Raw genomic sequence first — 18748 nt, forward strand, 5'->3', positions numbered from 1 at the left:
ATCTGTACCCGAAACCCTCGTAATCGCCTTCACGTGTCGGACCAGAGTGTCAATTGCTCACATCGAATAAGAAATTCATTTGATATTGACGGCGAGCTTGTTGCGCTGACTCAGCCACTTGACGTGCGATCAGTTTGCACAAAACGCTAGGGCTCGTCCGGGATTTGAGCCCGGGACCTCCTGCACCCTAAGCAGGAATCATACCCCTAGACCAACGAGCCCTGTGACCCGGGCGAATGCCAATTATTCCAGTCCCCTCGATGTCGTCCAGGCTGCCCTGAAAGTCTCGTGTACGCTTGCGGGATGGGGGCGGCGCGAATTCCCGCGGTCGGCGGCCTTCCTGGCTATTGGTACCTTCATGTAGAGCTGCCGCGGGGCTCGCAATGCCTGCTGCTGAGAAAGTGATTGCTTTTGCTGATATGACTTGCAATAACGACTGCGCGAAACGCGCGCTATCTCGTTAGGGGTGCTACGGCAGACACCCTCTCGAGCACCCCGAAGACTTCTTGAGCCTCGGCTGTGATGGGTTCCAGGCTGACAAAAGAACTGTCGTTTGTGCATTCGCGGACGAGAGAAAGTCTGAGGCAAGTTCGAGTGAACAAGGATGGACTCCTCGGGTCCGTCGTTTCCGTAGTGTAGCGGTTATCACGTCTGCTTCACACGCAGAAGGTCCCCGGTTCGATCCCGGGCGGAACAGTACTTTCCTGCCTATGTCGTATTGTCCTCCCAATTGAGCCACGTCGTGTGTGGATCTGCTGCATGTCCCTTCGTTTGCAAGTACCACATTTATTGAATTTTTAGTTACGATGGCAACATCACTACAAGTTGTCTGTGAAGTAAGGTGCACACAAGCAGTTTCCGTGGTGTAGCGGTTATCACGTCTGCCTAACACGCAGAAGGTCCCCGGTTAGATCCCGGGACGAAACCACTTTTTCATCACTTTAAGCAAGACGTACTAACATGCATCTGCTACCATCTGTACCCGAAACCCTCGTAATCGCCTTCACGTGTCGGACCAGAGTGTCAATTGCTCACATCGAATAAGAAATTCATTTGATATTGACGGCGAGCTTGTTGCGCTGACTCAGCCACTGACGTGCGATCAGTTTGCACAAAACGCTAGGGCTCGTCCGGGATTTGAACCCGGGACCTCCTGCACCCTAAGCAGGAATCATACCCCTAGACCAACGAGCCCTGTGACCCGGCGAATGCCAATTATTCCAGTCCCTCGATGTCGTCCAGGCTGCCCTGAAAGTCTCGTGTACGCTTGCGGGATGGGGGCGGCGCGAATTCCCGCGGTCGGCGGCCTTCCTGGGCTATTGGTACCTTCATGTAGAGCTGCCGCGGGGCTCGCAATGCCTGCTGCTGAGAAAGTGATTGCTTTTGCTGATATGACTTGCAATAACGACTGCGCGAAACGCCGCTATCTCGTTAGGGGTGCTACGGCAGACACCCTCTCGAGCACCCCGAAGACTTCTTGAGCCCTCGGCTGTGATGGGTTCCAGGCTGACAAAAGAACTGTCGTTTGTGCATTCGCGGACGAGAGAAAGTCTGAGGCAAGTTCGAGTGAACAAGGATGGACTCCTCGGGTCCGTCGTTTCCGTAGTGTAGCGGTTATCACGTCTGCTTCACACGCAGAAGGTCCCCGGTTCGATCCCGGGCGGGAACAGTACTTTCCTGCCTATGTCGTATTGTCCTCCAATGAGCCACGTCGTGTGTGGATCTGCTGCATGTCCCTTCGTTTTGCAAGTACCACATTTATTGAATTTTTTAGTTACGATGGCAACATCACTACAAGTTGTCTGTGAAGTAAGGTGCACACAAGCAGTTTCCGTGGTGTAGCGGTTATCACGTCTGCCTAACACGCAGAAGGTCCCCGGTTAGATCCCGGGACGAAACACTTTTTCATCACTTTAAGCAAGACGTACTAACATGCATCTGCTACCATCTGTACCCGAAACCCTCGTAATCGCCTTCACGTGTCGGACCAGAGTGTCAATTGCTCACATCGAATAAGAAATTCATTTGATATTGACGGCGAGCTTGTTGCGCTGACTCAGCCACTGACGTGCGATCAGTTTGCACAAAACGCTAGGGCTCGTCCGGGATTTGAACCCGGGACCTCCTGCACCCTAAGCAGGAATCATACCCCTAGACCAACGAGCCCTGTGACCCGGCGAATGCCAATTATTCCAGTCCCTCGATGTCGTCCAGGCTGCCCTGAAAGTCTCGTGTACGCTTGCGGGATGGGGGCGGCGCGAATTCCCGCGGTCGGCGGCCTTCCTGGGCTATTGGTACCTTCATGTAGAGCTGCCGCGGGGCTCGCAATGCCTGCTGCTGAGAAAGTGATTGCTTTTGCTGATATGACTTGCAATAACGACTGCGCGAAACGCCGCTATCTCGTTAGGGGTGCTACGGCAGACACCCTCTCGAGCACCCCGAAGACTTCTTGAGCCCTCGGCTGTGATGGGTTCCAGGCTGACAAAAGAACTGTCGTTTGTGCATTCGCGGACGAGAGAAAGTCTGAGGCAAGTTCGAGTGAACAAGGATGGACTCCTCGGGTCCGTCGTTTCCGTAGTGTAGCGGTTATCACGTCTGCTTCACACGCAGAAGGTCCCCGGTTCGATCCCGGGCGGGAACAGTACTTTCCTGCCTATGTCGTATTGTCCTCCAATGAGCCACGTCGTGTGTGGATCTGCTGCATGTCCCTTCGTTTTGCAAGTACCACATTTATTGAATTTTTTAGTTACGATGGCAACATCACTACAAGTTGTCTGTGAAGTAAGGTGCACACAAGCAGTTTCCGTGGTGTAGCGGTTATCACGTCTGCCTAACACGCAGAAGGTCCCCGGTTAGATCCCGGGACGAAACACTTTTTCATCACTTTAAGCAAGACGTACTAACATGCATCTGCTACCATCTGTACCCGAAACCCTCGTAATCGCCTTCACGTGTCGGACCAGAGTGTCAATTGCTCACATCGAATAAGAAATTCATTTGATATTGACGGCGAGCTTGTTGCGCTGACTCAGCCACTGACGTGCGATCAGTTTGCACAAAACGCTAGGGCTCGTCCGGGATTTGAGCCCGGGACCTCCTGCACCCTAAGCAGGAATCATACCCCTAGACCAACGAGCCCTGTGACCCGGCGAATGCCAATTATTCCAGTCCCTCGATGTCGTCCAGGCTGCCCTGAAAGTCTCGTGTACGCTTGCGGGATGGGGGCGGCGCGAATTCCCGCGGTCGGCGGCCTTCCTGGGCTATTGGTACCTTCATGTAGAGCTGCCGCGGGGCTCGCAATGCCTGCTGCTGAGAAAGTGATTGCTTTTGCTGATATGACTTGCAATAACGACTGCGCGAAACGCCGCTATCTCGTTAGGGGTGCTACGGCAGACACCCTCTCGAGCACCCCGAAGACTTCTTGAGCCCTCGGCTGTGATGGGTTCCAGGCTGACAAAAGAACTGTCGTTTGTGCATTCGCGGACGAGAGAAAGTCTGAGGCAAGTTCGAGTGAACAAGGATGGACTCCTCGGGTCCGTCGTTTCCGTAGTGTAGCGGTTATCACGTCTGCTTCACACGCAGAAGGTCCCCGGTTCGATCCCGGGCGGGAACAGTACTTTCCTGCCTATGTCGTATTGTCCTCCAATGAGCCACGTCGTGTGTGGATCTGCTGCATGTCCCTTCGTTTTGCAAGTACCACATTTATTGAATTTTTTAGTTACGATGGCAACATCACTACAAGTTGTCTGTGAAGTAAGGTGCACACAAGCAGTTTCCGTGGTGTAGCGGTTATCACGTCTGCCTAACACGCAGAAGGTCCCCGGTTAGATCCCGGGACGAAACACTTTTTCATCACTTTAAGCAAGACGTACTAACATGCATCTGCTACCATCTGTACCCGAAACCCTCGTAATCGCCTTCACGTGTCGGACCAGAGTGTCAATTGCTCACATCGAATAAGAAATTCATTTGATATTGACGGCGAGCTTGTTGCGCTGACTCAGCCACTGACGTGCGATCAGTTTGCACAAAACGCTAGGGCTCGTCCGGGATTTGAACCCGGGACCTCCTGCACCCTAAGCAGGAATCATACCCCTAGACCAACGAGCCCTGTGACCCGGCGAATGCCAATTATTCCAGTCCCTCGATGTCGTCCAGGCTGCCCTGAAAGTCTCGTGTACGCTTGCGGGATGGGGGCGGCGCGAATTCCCGCGGTCGGCGGCCTTCCTGGGCTATTGGTACCTTCATGTAGAGCTGCCGCGGGGCTCGCAATGCCTGCTGCTGAGAAAGTGATTGCTTTTGCTGATATGACTTGCAATAACGACTGCGCGAAACGCCGCTATCTCGTTAGGGGTGCTACGGCAGACACCCTCTCGAGCACCCCGAAGACTTCTTGAGCCCTCGGCTGTGATGGGTTCCAGGCTGACAAAAGAACTGTCGTTTGTGCATTCGCGGACGAGAGAAAGTCTGAGGCAAGTTCGAGTGAACAAGGATGGACTCCTCGGGTCCGTCGTTTCCGTAGTGTAGCGGTTATCACGTCTGCTTCACACGCAGAAGGTCCCCGGTTCGATCCCGGGCGGGAACAGTACTTTCCTGCCTATGTCGTATTGTCCTCCAATGAGCCACGTCGTGTGTGGATCTGCTGCATGTCCCTTCGTTTTGCAAGTACCACATTTATTGAATTTTTTAGTTACGATGGCAACATCACTACAAGTTGTCTGTGAAGTAAGGTGCACACAAGCAGTTTCCGTGGTGTAGCGGTTATCACGTCTGCCTAACACGCAGAAGGTCCCCGGTTAGATCCCGGGACGAAACACTTTTTCATCACTTTAAGCAAGACGTACTAACATGCATCTGCTACCATCTGTACCCGAAACCCTCGTAATCGCCTTCACGTGTCGGACCAGAGTGTCAATTGCTCACATCGAATAAGAAATTCATTTGATATTGACGGCGAGCTTGTTGCGCTGACTCAGCCACTGACGTGCGATCAGTTTGCACAAAACGCTAGGGCTCGTCCGGGATTTGAGCCCGGGACCTCCTGCACCCTAAGCAGGAATCATACCCCTAGACCAACGAGCCCTGTGACCCGGCGAATGCCAATTATTCCAGTCCCTCGATGTCGTCCAGGCTGCCCTGAAAGTCTCGTGTACGCTTGCGGGATGGGGGCGGCGCGAATTCCCGCGGTCGGCGGCCTTCCTGGGCTATTGGTACCTTCATGTAGAGCTGCCGCGGGGCTCGCAATGCCTGCTGCTGAGAAAGTGATTGCTTTTGCTGATATGACTTGCAATAACGACTGCGCGAAACGCCGCTATCTCGTTAGGGGTGCTACGGCAGACACCCTCTCGAGCACCCCGAAGACTTCTTGAGCCCTCGGCTGTGATGGGTTCCAGGCTGACAAAAGAACTGTCGTTTGTGCATTCGCGGACGAGAGAAAGTCTGAGGCAAGTTCGAGTGAACAAGGATGGACTCCTCGGGTCCGTCGTTTCCGTAGTGTAGCGGTTATCACGTCTGCTTCACACGCAGAAGGTCCCCGGTTCGATCCCGGGCGGGAACAGTACTTTCCTGCCTATGTCGTATTGTCCTCCAATGAGCCACGTCGTGTGTGGATCTGCTGCATGTCCCTTCGTTTTGCAAGTACCACATTTATTGAATTTTTTAGTTACGATGGCAACATCACTACAAGTTGTCTGTGAAGTAAGGTGCACACAAGCAGTTTCCGTGGTGTAGCGGTTATCACGTCTGCCTAACACGCAGAAGGTCCCCGGTTAGATCCCGGGACGAAACACTTTTTCATCACTTTAAGCAAGACGTACTAACATGCATCTGCTACCATCTGTACCCGAAACCCTCGTAATCGCCTTCACGTGTCGGACCAGAGTGTCAATTGCTCACATCGAATAAGAAATTCATTTGATATTGACGGCGAGCTTGTTGCGCTGACTCAGCCACTGACGTGCGATCAGTTTGCACAAAACGCTAGGGCTCGTCCGGGATTTGAACCCGGGACCTCCTGCACCCTAAGCAGGAATCATACCCCTAGACCAACGAGCCCTGTGACCCGGCGAATGCCAATTATTCCAGTCCCTCGATGTCGTCCAGGCTGCCCTGAAAGTCTCGTGTACGCTTGCGGGATGGGGGCGGCGCGAATTCCCGCGGTCGGCGGCCTTCCTGGGCTATTGGTACCTTCATGTAGAGCTGCCGCGGGGCTCGCAATGCCTGCTGCTGAGAAAGTGATTGCTTTTGCTGATATGACTTGCAATAACGACTGCGCGAAACGCCGCTATCTCGTTAGGGGTGCTACGGCAGACACCCTCTCGAGCACCCCGAAGACTTCTTGAGCCCTCGGCTGTGATGGGTTCCAGGCTGACAAAAGAACTGTCGTTTGTGCATTCGCGGACGAGAGAAAGTCTGAGGCAAGTTCGAGTGAACAAGGATGGACTCCTCGGGTCCGTCGTTTCCGTAGTGTAGCGGTTATCACGTCTGCTTCACACGCAGAAGGTCCCCGGTTCGATCCCGGGCGGGAACAGTACTTTCCTGCCTATGTCGTATTGTCCTCCAATGAGCCACGTCGTGTGTGGATCTGCTGCATGTCCCTTCGTTTTGCAAGTACCACATTTATTGAATTTTTTAGTTACGATGGCAACATCACTACAAGTTGTCTGTGAAGTAAGGTGCACACAAGCAGTTTCCGTGGTGTAGCGGTTATCACGTCTGCCTAACACGCAGAAGGTCCCCGGTTAGATCCCGGGACGAAACACTTTTTCATCACTTTAAGCAAGACGTACTAACATGCATCTGCTACCATCTGTACCCGAAACCCTCGTAATCGCCTTCACGTGTCGGACCAGAGTGTCAATTGCTCACATCGAATAAGAAATTCATTTGATATTGACGGCGAGCTTGTTGCGCTGACTCAGCCACTGACGTGCGATCAGTTTGCACAAAACGCTAGGGCTCGTCCGGGATTTGAGCCCGGGACCTCCTGCACCCTAAGCAGGAATCATACCCCTAGACCAACGAGCCCTGTGACCCGGCGAATGCCAATTATTCCAGTCCCTCGATGTCGTCCAGGCTGCCCTGAAAGTCTCGTGTACGCTTGCGGGATGGGGGCGGCGCGAATTCCCGCGGTCGGCGGCCTTCCTGGGCTATTGGTACCTTCATGTAGAGCTGCCGCGGGGCTCGCAATGCCTGCTGCTGAGAAAGTGATTGCTTTTGCTGATATGACTTGCAATAACGACTGCGCGAAACGCCGCTATCTCGTTAGGGGTGCTACGGCAGACACCCTCTCGAGCACCCCGAAGACTTCTTGAGCCCTCGGCTGTGATGGGTTCCAGGCTGACAAAAGAACTGTCGTTTGTGCATTCGCGGACGAGAGAAAGTCTGAGGCAAGTTCGAGTGAACAAGGATGGACTCCTCGGGTCCGTCGTTTCCGTAGTGTAGCGGTTATCACGTCTGCTTCACACGCAGAAGGTCCCCGGTTCGATCCCGGGCGGGAACAGTACTTTCCTGCCTATGTCGTATTGTCCTCCAATGAGCCACGTCGTGTGTGGATCTGCTGCATGTCCCTTCGTTTTGCAAGTACCACATTTATTGAATTTTTTAGTTACGATGGCAACATCACTACAAGTTGTCTGTGAAGTAAGGTGCACACAAGCAGTTTCCGTGGTGTAGCGGTTATCACGTCTGCCTAACACGCAGAAGGTCCCCGGTTAGATCCCGGGACGAAACACTTTTTCATCACTTTAAGCAAGACGTACTAACATGCATCTGCTACCATCTGTACCCGAAACCCTCGTAATCGCCTTCACGTGTCGGACCAGAGTGTCAATTGCTCACATCGAATAAGAAATTCATTTGATATTGACGGCGAGCTTGTTGCGCTGACTCAGCCACTGACGTGCGATCAGTTTGCACAAAACGCTAGGGCTCGTCCGGGATTTGAACCCGGGACCTCCTGCACCCTAAGCAGGAATCATACCCCTAGACCAACGAGCCCTGTGACCCGGCGAATGCCAATTATTCCAGTCCCTCGATGTCGTCCAGGCTGCCCTGAAAGTCTCGTGTACGCTTGCGGGATGGGGGCGGCGCGAATTCCCGCGGTCGGCGGCCTTCCTGGGCTATTGGTACCTTCATGTAGAGCTGCCGCGGGGCTCGCAATGCCTGCTGCTGAGAAAGTGATTGCTTTTGCTGATATGACTTGCAATAACGACTGCGCGAAACGCCGCTATCTCGTTAGGGGTGCTACGGCAGACACCCTCTCGAGCACCCCGAAGACTTCTTGAGCCCTCGGCTGTGATGGGTTCCAGGCTGACAAAAGAACTGTCGTTTGTGCATTCGCGGACGAGAGAAAGTCTGAGGCAAGTTCGAGTGAACAAGGATGGACTCCTCGGGTCCGTCGTTTCCGTAGTGTAGCGGTTATCACGTCTGCTTCACACGCAGAAGGTCCCCGGTTCGATCCCGGGCGGGAACAGTACTTTCCTGCCTATGTCGTATTGTCCTCCAATGAGCCACGTCGTGTGTGGATCTGCTGCATGTCCCTTCGTTTTGCAAGTACCACATTTATTGAATTTTTTAGTTACGATGGCAACATCACTACAAGTTGTCTGTGAAGTAAGGTGCACACAAGCAGTTTCCGTGGTGTAGCGGTTATCACGTCTGCCTAACACGCAGAAGGTCCCCGGTTAGATCCCGGGACGAAACACTTTTTCATCACTTTAAGCAAGACGTACTAACATGCATCTGCTACCATCTGTACCCGAAACCCTCGTAATCGCCTTCACGTGTCGGACCAGAGTGTCAATTGCTCACATCGAATAAGAAATTCATTTGATATTGACGGCGAGCTTGTTGCGCTGACTCAGCCACTGACGTGCGATCAGTTTGCACAAAACGCTAGGGCTCGTCCGGGATTTGAACCCGGGACCTCCTGCACCCTAAGCAGGAATCATACCCCTAGACCAACGAGCCCTGTGACCCGGCGAATGCCAATTATTCCAGTCCCTCGATGTCGTCCAGGCTGCCCTGAAAGTCTCGTGTACGCTTGCGGGATGGGGGCGGCGCGAATTCCCGCGGTCGGCGGCCTTCCTGGGCTATTGGTACCTTCATGTAGAGCTGCCGCGGGGCTCGCAATGCCTGCTGCTGAGAAAGTGATTGCTTTTGCTGATATGACTTGCAATAACGACTGCGCGAAACGCCGCTATCTCGTTAGGGGTGCTACGGCAGACACCCTCTCGAGCACCCCGAAGACTTCTTGAGCCCTCGGCTGTGATGGGTTCCAGGCTGACAAAAGAACTGTCGTTTGTGCATTCGCGGACGAGAGAAAGTCTGAGGCAAGTTCGAGTGAACAAGGATGGACTCCTCGGGTCCGTCGTTTCCGTAGTGTAGCGGTTATCACGTCTGCTTCACACGCAGAAGGTCCCCGGTTCGATCCCGGGCGGGAACAGTACTTTCCTGCCTATGTCGTATTGTCCTCCAATGAGCCACGTCGTGTGTGGATCTGCTGCATGTCCCTTCGTTTTGCAAGTACCACATTTATTGAATTTTTTAGTTACGATGGCAACATCACTACAAGTTGTCTGTGAAGTAAGGTGCACACAAGCAGTTTCCGTGGTGTAGCGGTTATCACGTCTGCCTAACACGCAGAAGGTCCCCGGTTAGATCCCGGGACGAAACACTTTTTCATCACTTTAAGCAAGACGTACTAACATGCATCTGCTACCATCTGTACCCGAAACCCTCGTAATCGCCTTCACGTGTCGGACCAGAGTGTCAATTGCTCACATCGAATAAGAAATTCATTTGATATTGACGGCGAGCTTGTTGCGCTGACTCAGCCACTGACGTGCGATCAGTTTGCACAAAACGCTAGGGCTCGTCCGGGATTTGAGCCCGGGACCTCCTGCACCCTAAGCAGGAATCATACCCCTAGACCAACGAGCCCTGTGACCCGGCGAATGCCAATTATTCCAGTCCCTCGATGTCGTCCAGGCTGCCCTGAAAGTCTCGTGTACGCTTGCGGGATGGGGGCGGCGCGAATTCCCGCGGTCGGCGGCCTTCCTGGGCTATTGGTACCTTCATGTAGAGCTGCCGCGGGGCTCGCAATGCCTGCTGCTGAGAAAGTGATTGCTTTTGCTGATATGACTTGCAATAACGACTGCGCGAAACGCCGCTATCTCGTTAGGGGTGCTACGGCAGACACCCTCTCGAGCACCCCGAAGACTTCTTGAGCCCTCGGCTGTGATGGGTTCCAGGCTGACAAAAGAACTGTCGTTTGTGCATTCGCGGACGAGAGAAAGTCTGAGGCAAGTTCGAGTGAACAAGGATGGACTCCTCGGGTCCGTCGTTTCCGTAGTGTAGCGGTTATCACGTCTGCTTCACACGCAGAAGGTCCCCGGTTCGATCCCGGGCGGGAACAGTACTTTCCTGCCTATGTCGTATTGTCCTCCAATGAGCCACGTCGTGTGTGGATCTGCTGCATGTCCCTTCGTTTTGCAAGTACCACATTTATTGAATTTTTTAGTTACGATGGCAACATCACTACAAGTTGTCTGTGAAGTAAGGTGCACACAAGCAGTTTCCGTGGTGTAGCGGTTATCACGTCTGCCTAACACGCAGAAGGTCCCCGGTTAGATCCCGGGACGAAACACTTTTTCATCACTTTAAGCAAGACGTACTAACATGCATCTGCTACCATCTGTACCCGAAACCCTCGTAATCGCCTTCACGTGTCGGACCAGAGTGTCAATTGCTCACATCGAATAAGAAATTCATTTGATATTGACGGCGAGCTTGTTGCGCTGACTCAGCCACTGACGTGCGATCAGTTTGCACAAAACGCTAGGGCTCGTCCGGGATTTGAACCCGGGACCTCCTGCACCCTAAGCAGGAATCATACCCCTAGACCAACGAGCCCTGTGACCCGGCGAATGCCAATTATTCCAGTCCCTCGATGTCGTCCAGGCTGCCCTGAAAGTCTCGTGTACGCTTGCGGGATGGGGGCGGCGCGAATTCCCGCGGTCGGCGGCCTTCCTGGGCTATTGGTACCTTCATGTAGAGCTGCTGCCGCGGGGCTCGCAATGCCTGCTGCTGAGAAAGTGATTGCTTTTGCTGATATGACTTGCAATAACGACTGCGCGAAACGCCGCTATCTCGTTAGGGGTGCTACGGCAGACACCCTCTCGAGCACCCCGAAGACTTCTTGAGCCCTCGGCTGTGATGGGTTCCAGGCTGACAAAAGAACTGTCGTTTGTGCATTCGCGGACGAGAGAAAGTCTGAGGCAAGTTCGAGTGAACAAGGATGGACTCCTCGGGTCCGTCGTTTCCGTAGTGTAGCGGTTATCACGTCTGCTTCACACGCAGAAGGTCCCCGGTTCGATCCCGGGCGGGAACAGTACTTTCCTGCCTATGTCGTATTGTCCTCCAATGAGCCACGTCGTGTGTGGATCTGCTGCATGTCCCTTCGTTTTGCAAGTACCACATTTATTGAATTTTTTAGTTACGATGGCAACATCACTACAAGTTGTCTGTGAAGTAAGGTGCACACAAGCAGTTTCCGTGGTGTAGCGGTTATCACGTCTGCCTAACACGCAGAAGGTCCCCGGTTAGATCCCGGGACGAAACACTTTTTCATCACTTTAAGCAAGACGTACTAACATGCATCTGCTACCATCTGTACCCGAAACCCTCGTAATCGCCTTCACGTGTCGGACCAGAGTGTCAATTGCTCACATCGAATAAGAAATTCATTTGATATTGACGGCGAGCTTGTTGCGCTGACTCAGCCACTGACGTGCGATCAGTTTGCACAAAACGCTAGGGCTCGTCCGGGATTTGAGCCCGGGACCTCCTGCACCCTAAGCAGGAATCATACCCCTAGACCAACGAGCCCTGTGACCCGGCGAATGCCAATTATTCCAGTCCCTCGATGTCGTCCAGGCTGCCCTGAAAGTCTCGTGTACGCTTGCGGGATGGGGGCGGCGCGAATTCCCGCGGTCGGCGGCCTTCCTGGGCTATTGGTACCTTCATGTAGAGCTGCCGCGGGGCTCGCAATGCCTGCTGCTGAGAAAGTGATTGCTTTTGCTGATATGACTTGCAATAACGACTGCGCGAAACGCCGCTATCTCGTTAGGGGTGCTACGGCAGACACCCTCTCGAGCACCCCGAAGACTTCTTGAGCCCTCGGCTGTGATGGGTTCCAGGCTGACAAAAGAACTGTCGTTTGTGCATTCGCGGACGAGAGAAAGTCTGAGGCAAGTTCGAGTGAACAAGGATGGACTCCTCGGGTCCGTCGTTTCCGTAGTGTAGCGGTTATCACGTCTGCTTCACACGCAGAAGGTCCCCGGTTCGATCCCGGGCGGGAACAGTACTTTCCTGCCTATGTCGTATTGTCCTCCAATGAGCCACGTCGTGTGTGGATCTGCTGCATGTCCCTTCGTTTTGCAAGTACCACATTTATTGAATTTTTTAGTTACGATGGCAACATCACTACAAGTTGTCTGTGAAGTAAGGTGCACACAAGCAGTTTCCGTGGTGTAGCGGTTATCACGTCTGCCTAACACGCAGAAGGTCCCCGGTTAGATCCCGGGACGAAACACTTTTTCATCACTTTAAGCAAGACGTACTAACATGCATCTGCTACCATCTGTACCCGAAACCCTCGTAATCGCCTTCACGTGTCGGACCAGAGTGTCAATTGCTCACATCGAATAAGAAATTCATTTGATATTGACGGCGAGCTTGTTGCGCTGACTCAGCCACTGACGTGCGATCAGTTTGCACAAAACGCTAGGGCTCGTCCGGGATTTGAACCCGGGACCTCCTGCACCCTAAGCAGGAATCATACCCCTAGACCAACGAGCCCTGTGACCCGGCGAATGCCAATTATTCCAGTCCCTCGATGTCGTCCAGGCTGCCCTGAAAGTCTCGTGTACGCTTGCGGGATGGGGGCGGCGCGAATTCCCGCGGTCGGCGGCCTTCCTGGGCTATTGGTACCTTCATGTAGAGCTGCCGCGGGGCTCGCAATGCCTGCTGCTGAGAAAGTGATTGCTTTTGCTGATATGACTTGCAATAACGACTGCGCGAAACGCCGCTATCTCGTTAGGGGTGCTACGGCAGACACCCTCTCGAGCACCCCGAAGACTTCTTGAGCCCTCGGCTGTGATGGGTTCCAGGCTGACAAAAGAACTGTCGTTTGTGCATTCGCGGACGAGAGAAAGTCTGAGGCAAGTTCGAGTGAACAAGGATGGACTCCTCGGGTCCGTCGTTTCCGTAGTGTAGCGGTTATCACGTCTGCTTCACACGCAGAAGGTCCCCGGTTCGATCCCGGGCGGGAACAGTACTTTCCTGCCTATGTCGTATTGCCCTCCAATGAGCCACGTCGTGTGTGGATCTGCTGCATGTCCCTTCGTTTTGCAAGTACCACATTTATTGAATTTTTTAGTTACGATGGCAACATCACTACAAGTTGTCTGTGAAGTAAGGTGCACACAAGCAGTTTCCGTGGTGTAGCGGTTATCACGTCTGCCTAACACGCAGAAGGTCCCCGGTTAGATCCCGGGACGAAACACTTTTTCATCACTTTAAGCAAGACGTACTAACATGCATCTGCTACCATCTGTACCCGAAACCCTCGTAATCGCCTTCACGTGTCGGACCAGAGTGTCAATTGCTCACATCGAATAAGAAATTCATTTGATATTGACGGCGAGCTTGTTGCGCTGACTCAGCCACTGACGTGCGATCAGTTTGCACAAAACGCTAGGGCTCGTCCGGGATTTGAGCCCGGGACCTCCTGCACCCTAAGCAGGAATCATACCCCTAGACCAACGAGCCCTGTGACCCGGCGAATGCCAATTATTCCAGTCCCTCGATGTCGTCCAGGCTGCCCTGAAAGTCTCGTGTACGCTTGCGGGATGGGGGCGGCGCGAATTCCCGCGGTCGGCGGCCTTCCTGGGCTATTGGTACCTTCATGTAGAGCTGCCGCGGGGCTCGCAATGCCTGCTGCTGAGAAAGTGATTGCTTTTGCTGATATGACTTGCAATAACGACTGCGCGAAACGCCGCTATCTCGTTAGGGGTGCTACGGCAGACACCCTCTCGAGCACCCCGAAGACTTCTTGAGCCCTCGGCTGTGATGGGTTCCAGGCTGACAAAAGAACTGTCGTTTGTGCATTCGCGGACGAGAGAAAGTCTGAGGCAAGTTCGAGTGAACAAGGATGGACTCCTCGGGTCCGTCGTTTCCGTAGTGTAGCGGTTATCACGTCTGCTTCACACGCAGAAGGTCCCCGGTTCGATCCCGGGCGGGAACAGTACTTTCCTGCCTATGTCGTATTGTCCTCCAATGAGCCACGTCGTGTGTGGATCTGCTGCATGTCCCTTCGTTTTGCAAGTACCACATTTATTGAATTTTTTAGTTACGATGGCAACATCACTACAAGTTGTCTGTGAAGTAAGGTGCACACAAGCAGTTTCCGTGGTGTAGCGGTTATCACGTCTGCCTAACACGCAGAAGGTCCCCGGTTAGATCCCGGGACGAAACACTTTTTCATCACTTTAAGCAAGACGTACTAACATGCATCTGCTACCATCTGTACCCGAAACCCTCGTAATCGCCTTCACGTGTCGGACCAGAGTGTCAATTGCTCACATCGAATAAGAAATTCATTTGATATTGACGGCGAGCTTGTTGCGCTGACTCAGCCACTGACGTGCGATCAGTTTGCACAAAACGCTAGGGCTCGTCCGGGATTTGAACCCGGGACCTCCTGCACCCTAAGCAGGAATCATACCCCTAGACCAACGAGCCCTGTGACCCGGCGAATGCCAATTATTCCAGTCCCTCGATGTCGTCCAGGCTGCCCTGAAAGTCTCGTGTACGCTTGCGGGATGGGGGCGGCGCGAATTCCCGCGGTCGGCGGCCTTCCTGGGCTATTGGTACCTTCATGTAGAGCTGCCGCGGGGCTCGCAATGCCTGCTGCTGAGAAAGTGATTGCTTTTGCTGATATGACTTGCAATAACGACTGCGCGAAACGCCGCTATCTCGTTAGGGGTGCTACGGCAGACACCCTCTCGAGCACCCCGAAGACTTCTTGAGCCCTCGGCTGTGATGGGTTCCAGGCTGACAAAAGAACTGTCGTTTGTGCATTCGCGGACGAGAGAAAGTCTGAGGCAAGTTCGAGTGAACAAGGATGGACTCCTCGGGTCCGTCGTTTCCGTAGTGTAGCGGTTATCACGTCTGCTTCACACGCAGAAGGTCCCCGGTTCGATCCCGGGCGGGAACAGTACTTTCCTGCCTATGTCGTATTGTCCTCCAATGAGCCACGTCGTGTGTGGATCTGCTGCATGTCCCTTCGTTTTGCAAGTACCACATTTATTGAATTTTTTAGTTACGATGGCAACATCACTACAAGTTGTCTGTGAAGTAAGGTGCACACAAGCAGTTTCCGTGGTGTAGCGGTTATCACGTCTGCCTAACACGCAGAAGGTCCCCGGTTAGATCCCGGGACGAAACACTTTTTCATCACTTTAAGCAAGACGTACTAACATGCATCTGCTACCATCTGTACCCGAAACCCTCGTAATCGCCTTCACGTGTCGGACCAGAGTGTCAATTGCTCACATCGAATAAGAAATTCATTTGATATTGACGGCGAGCTTGTTGCGCTGACTCAGCCACTGACGTGCGATCAGTTTGCACAAAACGCTAGGGCTCGTCCGGGATTTGAACCCGGGACCTCCTGCACCCTAAGCAGGAATCATACCCCTAGACCAACGAGCCCTGTGACCCGGCGAATGCCAATTATTCCAGTCCCTCGATGTCGTCCAGGCTGCCCTGAAAGTCTCGTGTACGCTTGCGGGATGGGGGCGGCGCGAATTCCCGCGGTCGGCGGCCTTCCTGGGCTATTGGTACCTTCATGTAGAGCTGCCGCGGGGCTCGCAATGCCTGCTGCTGAGAAAGTGATTGCTTTTGCTGATATGACTTGCAATAACGACTGCGCGAAACGCCGCTATCTCGTTAGGGGTGCTACGGCAGACACCCTCTCGAGCACCCCGAAGACTTCTTGAGCCCTCGGCTGTGATGGGTTCCAGGCTGACAAAAGAACTGTCGTTTGTGCATTCGCGGACGAGAGAAAGTCTGAGGCAAGTTCGAGTGAACAAGGATGGACTCCTCGGGTCCGTCGTTTCCGTAGTGTAGCGGTTATCACGTCTGCTTCACACGCAGAAGGTCCCCGGTTCGATCCCGGGCGGGAACAGTACTTTCCTGCCTATGTCGTATTGTCCTCCAATGAGCCACGTCGTGTGTGGATCTGCTGCATGTCCCTTCGTTTTGCAAGTACCACATTTATTGAATTTTTTAGTTACGATGGCAACATCACTACAAGTTGTCTGTGAAGTAAGGTGCACACAAGCAGTTTCCGTGGTGTAGCGGTTATCACGTCTGCCTAACACGCAGAAGGTCCCCGGTTAGATCCCGGGACGAAACACTTTTTCATCACTTTAAGCAAGACGTACTAACATGCATCTGCTACCATCTGTACCCGAAACCCTCGTAATCGCCTTCACGTGTCGGACCAGAGTGTCAATTGCTCACATCGAATAAGAAATTCATTTGATATTGACGGCGAGCTTGTTGCGCTGACTCAGCCACTGACGTGCGATCAGTTTGCACAAAACGCTAGGGCTCGTCCGGGATTTGAGCCCGGGACCTCCTGCACCCTAAGCAGGAATCATACCCCTAGACCAACGAGCCCTGTGACCCGGCGAATGCCAATTATTCCAGTCCCTCGATGTCGTCCAGGCTGCCCTGAAAGTCTCGTGTACGCTTGCGGGATGGGGGCGGCGCGAATTCCCGCGGTCGGCGGCCTTCCTGGGCTATTGGTACCTTCATGTAGAGCTGCCGCGGGGCTCGCAATGCCTGCTGCTGAGAAAGTGATTGCTTTTGCTGATATGACTTGCAATAACGACTGCGCGAAACGCCGCTATCTCGTTAGGGGTGCTACGGCAGACACCCTCTCGAGCACCCCGAAGACTTCTTGAGCCCTCGGCTGTGATGGGTTCCAGGCTGACAAAAGAACTGTCGTTTGTGCATTCGCGGACGAGAGAAAGTCTGAGGCAAGTTCGAGTGAACAAGGATGGACTCCTCGGGTCCGTCGTTTCCGTAGTGTAGCGGTTATCACGTCTGCTTCACACGCAGAAGGTCCCCGGTTCGATCCCGGGCGGGAACAGTACTTTCCTGCCTATGTCGTATTGTCCTCCAATGAGCCACGTCGTGTGTGGATCTGCTGCATGTCCCTTCGTTTTGCAAGTACCACATTTATTGAATTTTTTAGTTACGATGGCAACATCACTACAAGTTGTCTGTGAAGTAAGGTGCACACAAGCAGTTTCCGTGGTGTAGCGGTTATCACGTCTGCCTAACACGCAGAAGGTCCCCGGTTAGATCCCGGGACGAAACACTTTTTCATCACTTTAAGCAAGACGTACTAACATGCATCTGCTACCATCTGTACCCGAAACCCTCGTAATCGCCTTCACGTGTCGGACCAGAGTGTCAATTGCTCACATCGAATAAGAAATTCATTTGATATTGACGGCGAGCTTGTTGCGCTGACTCAGCCACTGACGTGCGATCAGTTTGCACAAAACGCTAGGGCTCGTCCGGGATTTGAACCCGGGACCTCCTGCACCCTAAGCAGGAATCATACCCCTAGACCAACGAGCCCTGTGACCCGGCGAATGCCAATTATTCCAGTCCCTCGATGTCGTCCAGGCTGCCCTGAAAGTCTCGTGTACGCTTGCGGGATGGGGGCGGCGCGAATTCCCGCGGTCGGCGGCCTTCCTGGGCTATTGGTACCTTCATGTAGAGCTGCCGCGGGGCTCGCAATGCCTGCTGCTGAGAAAGTGATTGCTTTTGCTGATATGACTTGCAATAACGACTGCGCGAAACGCCGCTATCTCGTTAGGGGTGCTACGGCAGACACCCTCTCGAGCACCCCGAAGACTTCTTGAGCCCTCGGCTGTGATGGGTTCCAGGCTGACAAAAGAACTGTCGTTTGTGCATTCGCGGACGAGAGAAAGTCTGAGGCAAGTTCGAGTGAACAAGGATGGACTCCTCGGGTCCGTCGTTTCCGTAGTGTAGCGGTTATCACGTCTGCTTCACACGCAGAAGGTCCCCGGTTCGATCCCGGGCGGGAACAGTACTTTCCTGCCTATGTCGTATTGTCCTCCAATGAGCCACGTCGTGTGTGGATCTGCTGCATGTCCCTTCGTTTTGCAAGTACCACATTTATTGAATTTTTTAGTTACGATGGCAACATCACTACAAGTTGTCTGTGAAGTAAGGTGCACACAAGCAGTTTCCGTGGTGTAGCGGTTATCACGTCTGCCTAACACGCAGAAGGTCCCCGGTTAGATCCCGGGACGAAACACTTTTTCATCACTTTAAGCAAGACGTACTAACATGCATCTGCTACCATCTGTACCCGAAACCCTCGTAATCGCCTTCACGTGTCGGACCAGAGTGTCAATTGCTCACATCGAATAAGAAATTCATTTGATATTGACGGCGAGCTTGTTGCGCTGACTCAGCCACTGACGTGCGATCAGTTTGCACAAAACGCTAGGGCTCGTCCGGGATTTGAGCCCGGGACCTCCTGCACCCTAAGCAGGAATCATACCCCTAGACCAACGAGCCCTGTGACCCGGCGAATGCCAATTATTCCAGTCCCTCGATGTCGTCCAGGCTGCCC

General features: G+C 53.4%; 57 non-coding genes across 57 annotated transcripts; 38 read left to right on the top strand and 19 right to left on the bottom strand.

The window, feature by feature from the left end:
- Positions 1-624: 624 nt before the first annotated feature.
- Positions 625-701, top strand: Trnav-cac (transfer RNA valine (anticodon CAC)). Its single transcript has one exon. It is a non-coding gene; the product is annotated as a tRNA-Val (tRNA).
- A 152-nt stretch (positions 702-853) lies between these two features.
- Positions 854-928, top strand: Trnav-aac (transfer RNA valine (anticodon AAC)). The gene has a single exon. It is a non-coding gene; the product is annotated as a tRNA-Val (tRNA).
- A 194-nt stretch (positions 929-1122) lies between these two features.
- Positions 1123-1194, bottom strand: Trnap-agg (transfer RNA proline (anticodon AGG)). The gene has a single exon. It is a non-coding gene; the product is annotated as a tRNA-Pro (tRNA).
- Positions 1195-1596: 402 nt separating this feature from the next.
- On the top strand, positions 1597-1669 carry Trnav-cac (transfer RNA valine (anticodon CAC)). The gene has a single exon. It is a non-coding gene; the product is annotated as a tRNA-Val (tRNA).
- Positions 1670-1827: 158 nt separating this feature from the next.
- Trnav-aac (transfer RNA valine (anticodon AAC)) lies at positions 1828-1900 on the top strand. The gene has a single exon. It is a non-coding gene; the product is annotated as a tRNA-Val (tRNA).
- A 194-nt stretch (positions 1901-2094) lies between these two features.
- Positions 2095-2166, bottom strand: Trnap-agg (transfer RNA proline (anticodon AGG)). The gene has a single exon. It is a non-coding gene; the product is annotated as a tRNA-Pro (tRNA).
- A 402-nt stretch (positions 2167-2568) lies between these two features.
- Positions 2569-2641, top strand: Trnav-cac (transfer RNA valine (anticodon CAC)). The gene has a single exon. It is a non-coding gene; the product is annotated as a tRNA-Val (tRNA).
- A 158-nt stretch (positions 2642-2799) lies between these two features.
- Trnav-aac (transfer RNA valine (anticodon AAC)) lies at positions 2800-2872 on the top strand. Its single transcript has one exon. It is a non-coding gene; the product is annotated as a tRNA-Val (tRNA).
- A 194-nt stretch (positions 2873-3066) lies between these two features.
- Positions 3067-3138, bottom strand: Trnap-agg (transfer RNA proline (anticodon AGG)). Its single transcript has one exon. It is a non-coding gene; the product is annotated as a tRNA-Pro (tRNA).
- A 402-nt stretch (positions 3139-3540) lies between these two features.
- On the top strand, positions 3541-3613 carry Trnav-cac (transfer RNA valine (anticodon CAC)). The gene has a single exon. It is a non-coding gene; the product is annotated as a tRNA-Val (tRNA).
- Positions 3614-3771: 158 nt separating this feature from the next.
- Trnav-aac (transfer RNA valine (anticodon AAC)) lies at positions 3772-3844 on the top strand. Its single transcript has one exon. It is a non-coding gene; the product is annotated as a tRNA-Val (tRNA).
- Positions 3845-4038: 194 nt separating this feature from the next.
- Trnap-agg (transfer RNA proline (anticodon AGG)) lies at positions 4039-4110 on the bottom strand. Its single transcript has one exon. It is a non-coding gene; the product is annotated as a tRNA-Pro (tRNA).
- A 402-nt stretch (positions 4111-4512) lies between these two features.
- Positions 4513-4585, top strand: Trnav-cac (transfer RNA valine (anticodon CAC)). The gene has a single exon. It is a non-coding gene; the product is annotated as a tRNA-Val (tRNA).
- Positions 4586-4743: 158 nt separating this feature from the next.
- Positions 4744-4816, top strand: Trnav-aac (transfer RNA valine (anticodon AAC)). The gene has a single exon. It is a non-coding gene; the product is annotated as a tRNA-Val (tRNA).
- Positions 4817-5010: 194 nt separating this feature from the next.
- Positions 5011-5082, bottom strand: Trnap-agg (transfer RNA proline (anticodon AGG)). Its single transcript has one exon. It is a non-coding gene; the product is annotated as a tRNA-Pro (tRNA).
- Positions 5083-5484: 402 nt separating this feature from the next.
- Trnav-cac (transfer RNA valine (anticodon CAC)) lies at positions 5485-5557 on the top strand. The gene has a single exon. It is a non-coding gene; the product is annotated as a tRNA-Val (tRNA).
- Positions 5558-5715: 158 nt separating this feature from the next.
- Positions 5716-5788, top strand: Trnav-aac (transfer RNA valine (anticodon AAC)). Its single transcript has one exon. It is a non-coding gene; the product is annotated as a tRNA-Val (tRNA).
- A 194-nt stretch (positions 5789-5982) lies between these two features.
- Positions 5983-6054, bottom strand: Trnap-agg (transfer RNA proline (anticodon AGG)). Its single transcript has one exon. It is a non-coding gene; the product is annotated as a tRNA-Pro (tRNA).
- Positions 6055-6456: 402 nt separating this feature from the next.
- Positions 6457-6529, top strand: Trnav-cac (transfer RNA valine (anticodon CAC)). The gene has a single exon. It is a non-coding gene; the product is annotated as a tRNA-Val (tRNA).
- Positions 6530-6687: 158 nt separating this feature from the next.
- Positions 6688-6760, top strand: Trnav-aac (transfer RNA valine (anticodon AAC)). The gene has a single exon. It is a non-coding gene; the product is annotated as a tRNA-Val (tRNA).
- A 194-nt stretch (positions 6761-6954) lies between these two features.
- On the bottom strand, positions 6955-7026 carry Trnap-agg (transfer RNA proline (anticodon AGG)). The gene has a single exon. It is a non-coding gene; the product is annotated as a tRNA-Pro (tRNA).
- A 402-nt stretch (positions 7027-7428) lies between these two features.
- On the top strand, positions 7429-7501 carry Trnav-cac (transfer RNA valine (anticodon CAC)). Its single transcript has one exon. It is a non-coding gene; the product is annotated as a tRNA-Val (tRNA).
- Positions 7502-7659: 158 nt separating this feature from the next.
- Positions 7660-7732, top strand: Trnav-aac (transfer RNA valine (anticodon AAC)). Its single transcript has one exon. It is a non-coding gene; the product is annotated as a tRNA-Val (tRNA).
- Positions 7733-7926: 194 nt separating this feature from the next.
- On the bottom strand, positions 7927-7998 carry Trnap-agg (transfer RNA proline (anticodon AGG)). The gene has a single exon. It is a non-coding gene; the product is annotated as a tRNA-Pro (tRNA).
- A 402-nt stretch (positions 7999-8400) lies between these two features.
- On the top strand, positions 8401-8473 carry Trnav-cac (transfer RNA valine (anticodon CAC)). Its single transcript has one exon. It is a non-coding gene; the product is annotated as a tRNA-Val (tRNA).
- Positions 8474-8631: 158 nt separating this feature from the next.
- Trnav-aac (transfer RNA valine (anticodon AAC)) lies at positions 8632-8704 on the top strand. Its single transcript has one exon. It is a non-coding gene; the product is annotated as a tRNA-Val (tRNA).
- Positions 8705-8898: 194 nt separating this feature from the next.
- On the bottom strand, positions 8899-8970 carry Trnap-agg (transfer RNA proline (anticodon AGG)). Its single transcript has one exon. It is a non-coding gene; the product is annotated as a tRNA-Pro (tRNA).
- A 402-nt stretch (positions 8971-9372) lies between these two features.
- Trnav-cac (transfer RNA valine (anticodon CAC)) lies at positions 9373-9445 on the top strand. The gene has a single exon. It is a non-coding gene; the product is annotated as a tRNA-Val (tRNA).
- Positions 9446-9603: 158 nt separating this feature from the next.
- On the top strand, positions 9604-9676 carry Trnav-aac (transfer RNA valine (anticodon AAC)). Its single transcript has one exon. It is a non-coding gene; the product is annotated as a tRNA-Val (tRNA).
- A 194-nt stretch (positions 9677-9870) lies between these two features.
- Trnap-agg (transfer RNA proline (anticodon AGG)) lies at positions 9871-9942 on the bottom strand. Its single transcript has one exon. It is a non-coding gene; the product is annotated as a tRNA-Pro (tRNA).
- A 402-nt stretch (positions 9943-10344) lies between these two features.
- Trnav-cac (transfer RNA valine (anticodon CAC)) lies at positions 10345-10417 on the top strand. Its single transcript has one exon. It is a non-coding gene; the product is annotated as a tRNA-Val (tRNA).
- A 158-nt stretch (positions 10418-10575) lies between these two features.
- Positions 10576-10648, top strand: Trnav-aac (transfer RNA valine (anticodon AAC)). The gene has a single exon. It is a non-coding gene; the product is annotated as a tRNA-Val (tRNA).
- A 194-nt stretch (positions 10649-10842) lies between these two features.
- Trnap-agg (transfer RNA proline (anticodon AGG)) lies at positions 10843-10914 on the bottom strand. The gene has a single exon. It is a non-coding gene; the product is annotated as a tRNA-Pro (tRNA).
- Positions 10915-11319: 405 nt separating this feature from the next.
- Positions 11320-11392, top strand: Trnav-cac (transfer RNA valine (anticodon CAC)). The gene has a single exon. It is a non-coding gene; the product is annotated as a tRNA-Val (tRNA).
- Positions 11393-11550: 158 nt separating this feature from the next.
- On the top strand, positions 11551-11623 carry Trnav-aac (transfer RNA valine (anticodon AAC)). The gene has a single exon. It is a non-coding gene; the product is annotated as a tRNA-Val (tRNA).
- A 194-nt stretch (positions 11624-11817) lies between these two features.
- Positions 11818-11889, bottom strand: Trnap-agg (transfer RNA proline (anticodon AGG)). Its single transcript has one exon. It is a non-coding gene; the product is annotated as a tRNA-Pro (tRNA).
- A 402-nt stretch (positions 11890-12291) lies between these two features.
- Positions 12292-12364, top strand: Trnav-cac (transfer RNA valine (anticodon CAC)). The gene has a single exon. It is a non-coding gene; the product is annotated as a tRNA-Val (tRNA).
- A 158-nt stretch (positions 12365-12522) lies between these two features.
- Trnav-aac (transfer RNA valine (anticodon AAC)) lies at positions 12523-12595 on the top strand. The gene has a single exon. It is a non-coding gene; the product is annotated as a tRNA-Val (tRNA).
- Positions 12596-12789: 194 nt separating this feature from the next.
- Positions 12790-12861, bottom strand: Trnap-agg (transfer RNA proline (anticodon AGG)). Its single transcript has one exon. It is a non-coding gene; the product is annotated as a tRNA-Pro (tRNA).
- Positions 12862-13263: 402 nt separating this feature from the next.
- Positions 13264-13336, top strand: Trnav-cac (transfer RNA valine (anticodon CAC)). The gene has a single exon. It is a non-coding gene; the product is annotated as a tRNA-Val (tRNA).
- Positions 13337-13494: 158 nt separating this feature from the next.
- Trnav-aac (transfer RNA valine (anticodon AAC)) lies at positions 13495-13567 on the top strand. The gene has a single exon. It is a non-coding gene; the product is annotated as a tRNA-Val (tRNA).
- A 194-nt stretch (positions 13568-13761) lies between these two features.
- Trnap-agg (transfer RNA proline (anticodon AGG)) lies at positions 13762-13833 on the bottom strand. The gene has a single exon. It is a non-coding gene; the product is annotated as a tRNA-Pro (tRNA).
- A 402-nt stretch (positions 13834-14235) lies between these two features.
- Trnav-cac (transfer RNA valine (anticodon CAC)) lies at positions 14236-14308 on the top strand. The gene has a single exon. It is a non-coding gene; the product is annotated as a tRNA-Val (tRNA).
- A 158-nt stretch (positions 14309-14466) lies between these two features.
- Positions 14467-14539, top strand: Trnav-aac (transfer RNA valine (anticodon AAC)). The gene has a single exon. It is a non-coding gene; the product is annotated as a tRNA-Val (tRNA).
- Positions 14540-14733: 194 nt separating this feature from the next.
- Positions 14734-14805, bottom strand: Trnap-agg (transfer RNA proline (anticodon AGG)). The gene has a single exon. It is a non-coding gene; the product is annotated as a tRNA-Pro (tRNA).
- A 402-nt stretch (positions 14806-15207) lies between these two features.
- Positions 15208-15280, top strand: Trnav-cac (transfer RNA valine (anticodon CAC)). The gene has a single exon. It is a non-coding gene; the product is annotated as a tRNA-Val (tRNA).
- A 158-nt stretch (positions 15281-15438) lies between these two features.
- Positions 15439-15511, top strand: Trnav-aac (transfer RNA valine (anticodon AAC)). Its single transcript has one exon. It is a non-coding gene; the product is annotated as a tRNA-Val (tRNA).
- Positions 15512-15705: 194 nt separating this feature from the next.
- Positions 15706-15777, bottom strand: Trnap-agg (transfer RNA proline (anticodon AGG)). Its single transcript has one exon. It is a non-coding gene; the product is annotated as a tRNA-Pro (tRNA).
- A 402-nt stretch (positions 15778-16179) lies between these two features.
- Positions 16180-16252, top strand: Trnav-cac (transfer RNA valine (anticodon CAC)). Its single transcript has one exon. It is a non-coding gene; the product is annotated as a tRNA-Val (tRNA).
- A 158-nt stretch (positions 16253-16410) lies between these two features.
- On the top strand, positions 16411-16483 carry Trnav-aac (transfer RNA valine (anticodon AAC)). Its single transcript has one exon. It is a non-coding gene; the product is annotated as a tRNA-Val (tRNA).
- Positions 16484-16677: 194 nt separating this feature from the next.
- On the bottom strand, positions 16678-16749 carry Trnap-agg (transfer RNA proline (anticodon AGG)). The gene has a single exon. It is a non-coding gene; the product is annotated as a tRNA-Pro (tRNA).
- A 402-nt stretch (positions 16750-17151) lies between these two features.
- Trnav-cac (transfer RNA valine (anticodon CAC)) lies at positions 17152-17224 on the top strand. Its single transcript has one exon. It is a non-coding gene; the product is annotated as a tRNA-Val (tRNA).
- A 158-nt stretch (positions 17225-17382) lies between these two features.
- Trnav-aac (transfer RNA valine (anticodon AAC)) lies at positions 17383-17455 on the top strand. The gene has a single exon. It is a non-coding gene; the product is annotated as a tRNA-Val (tRNA).
- Positions 17456-17649: 194 nt separating this feature from the next.
- Positions 17650-17721, bottom strand: Trnap-agg (transfer RNA proline (anticodon AGG)). Its single transcript has one exon. It is a non-coding gene; the product is annotated as a tRNA-Pro (tRNA).
- Positions 17722-18123: 402 nt separating this feature from the next.
- On the top strand, positions 18124-18196 carry Trnav-cac (transfer RNA valine (anticodon CAC)). Its single transcript has one exon. It is a non-coding gene; the product is annotated as a tRNA-Val (tRNA).
- A 158-nt stretch (positions 18197-18354) lies between these two features.
- Positions 18355-18427, top strand: Trnav-aac (transfer RNA valine (anticodon AAC)). The gene has a single exon. It is a non-coding gene; the product is annotated as a tRNA-Val (tRNA).
- A 194-nt stretch (positions 18428-18621) lies between these two features.
- On the bottom strand, positions 18622-18693 carry Trnap-agg (transfer RNA proline (anticodon AGG)). Its single transcript has one exon. It is a non-coding gene; the product is annotated as a tRNA-Pro (tRNA).
- Between the last annotated feature and the right edge of the window lie 55 nt (positions 18694-18748).

The sequence above is a fragment of the Schistocerca serialis genome, chromosome 2, assembly GCF_023864345.2.
Source record: "Schistocerca serialis cubense isolate TAMUIC-IGC-003099 chromosome 2, iqSchSeri2.2, whole genome shotgun sequence".
Taxonomy (NCBI): Eukaryota; Metazoa; Arthropoda; class Insecta; order Orthoptera; family Acrididae; genus Schistocerca; species Schistocerca serialis.